The sequence below is a fragment of the Octopus bimaculoides genome, chromosome 5, assembly GCF_001194135.2.
Source record: "Octopus bimaculoides isolate UCB-OBI-ISO-001 chromosome 5, ASM119413v2, whole genome shotgun sequence".
Classification (NCBI taxonomy): domain Eukaryota; kingdom Metazoa; phylum Mollusca; class Cephalopoda; order Octopoda; family Octopodidae; genus Octopus; species Octopus bimaculoides.
This window is the reverse complement of record NC_068985.1, coordinates 16,037,513-16,040,053: the sequence shown is the minus strand read 5'-3', so window position 1 is coordinate 16,040,053 and position 2,541 is coordinate 16,037,513.

Here is a 2,541-nt window from a genome sequence, read left to right as displayed (position 1 = left end):
ACACACACACACACACACACACACACACACACACACACACACACACACACACACACACACACACACACATATAGATAGATGCTTATACTTACATACATATATATGTATGTATGTAGGTGTGTGTGTATATATACATATATATATTTACACACATAAATATTTACACACACACACACACACACGTGTGTGTGTATTATACATAAGTGTGTATGTATGCGCATGTGTATAAATGTTTTCTAACAAAGATATAAAGTGCTTCATCAGTGAAATGTAGACAACGAAAACAATGTCACATTCTGAACAAGAGAAAAGTCTTGCATACTTTTACTGTCCTGCTTACAGATTGTATTTGTAATGTCTGTGTAGATGGTTGATTTCTTTTCTTGAGAACCGTGGCTTTTCCATATCATCACTTAAGCGTTTATTCATCGAACCAAGAACACCAATGTTACAAATGTACATTCATAATCTGGATATAGAAGCTAGAGTTTTCAAGGCAATTGACCGTAAATATCTTCTTTCTGTTTGACTTTCGAAAAGATATTCACATCTGCAGGGCAAATGATTTCTGTGACGTAACATATTTTTTCTTCTCTGTCCCACCACCAAACGATATCCGGCCTTTCATGTTTGCACCACCAAACGATATCCGGCCTTTCATGTTTGATGGGAATGTTCTACCAATATTCCTTGTATTGATGTTCTGTGTAAACATTCAGTAATAGACGAAGTTCTCTATATTTATCCCAGGACAGTCTTTTAACGATTGGCATTGTATATTGGTTTAGCGACAAAGCCAAATCGCATTCGGAGGTAATACCTAGATGACATTTTTGGGTAGCTGTTGGTTATGCGTGTGAAGTCTTCCACAGAAAAATGTGATGTAATTAACATTTTCGGTTGCATCTTCGGGATCCAAGGGTTTTATTGTCTTTTGTTTATTAGGAATTTTGTAGCAGTATGTATGGCTTTAAGGGTATCACGAAAGGCCTGGCTGGAGGCCCAACCTTCCGAGTTCTTTCACAAGGCTTACAAAAACTGAAGAACCACTGCAATAAATGTGTGAATCTGAGAGGGGAATATGTTGAATAAAATCATAATTAACCGACCTTCCTGTATTTTCTTTTGCCCAAAACTAGGAACTTCTCAGCACCCCTCGTATGTCTGTGTATGCATGTATGTGCATACAGAAACCCTGGAACATTTTTGATCAAAAGTCTGCTTAATCAGAGTAGACTTGGGACTAAACAATGACGACCACACCACCTGAGATACCTTTTGATATTGCACTATTGATGTTGTACAGCCCTTGATCTACTCCAATCGGACAGGCCTATGATCAAAGTCTTTCCATCCACGACAATCCCGTCTTAATCAGCATAGTCAACTTAGGAATACACACTCTCTCTCTTTTTTATATTTTAGCGCGGGAAAATTAGCTGTGATTTCTAGCTGGCCGAGCGGCCACCTAGACATAGGCTTCCATACTAGATCGTTTTGTTATTGTTGTTGCTTTTATCCCCTCCTCCAAGTGAACCATAATCAAGAAAACCTATAATCAGCTGAATCTCAATAATCACCATCTCGTATTTTCAGGCATAGTATATCAAGGATTCTATTACCCTGTGTGACCATCGCCTCCGCTACTCTTTCTGACAGAACGGCTATCTTCTTTATGGCTCAATCGCGTTATTTTAATTTATTATCGCTGACACAGAAACCCAATTGAATTGTCAATCTTCTCCCTTTCTCTTCCTTCTCCCCTTTCTCCTTCTCCTCCTTCTCCCTCTTGTTCTCCATCTCTTCTCTGTGATATTGGAATCTTTGCCGTTTGAACACGATTCTTTCAATTTAGGTTAACAGTGCCGGTGTAGCTCAGGTGTTACTGCATTTGCACAACACACAGACAGTAGCACACACAAATACACGCGTACTGACTCAGATACATCTGTACAAAGAGATACATGCGCGGATATGCGCTTCGCACGAACATGCTTGTGCACATATGAAAACATACTAACACACACTTAAATACACATATATATACACAGACCGACACAGCCACAGAAACATGCGCTTATGCATACGCTCGTATCAACATGCTTACGTAGACTCGATAGCATACACCCACGCGCACACTGGAATAAACACACGCACACACAAATAAACATTGGAACAGCACTGGAACATTTTTGAACTCACTGGCCGATAAATTTCTTAACGTCTTCCTCACGTGGTATTGATGTCGCATGGTCAAAATTAACGTGAGTTATTTAGAGATTAACAAATTTATTAGAATATTTAGCTGAAGATCAGAATAGAGTATTCTTTACTCTTAACTGTGAAACGATCGTACTAAATTAACTAAAGGCAAGTGTTTTTTACTCTTCTCTGTTGTTTTTTGTTCTGTGTGTATCAAAAATATCGCTATCAATTTAGAGTAATAATTTGTAGTTTTGGAATCAGTAGTTCTTTGGCTGCTATTTCTGAATTCTCAGTATGTTGGAGAAGCAGGTTACTGTCAATCCCTATATATTTATG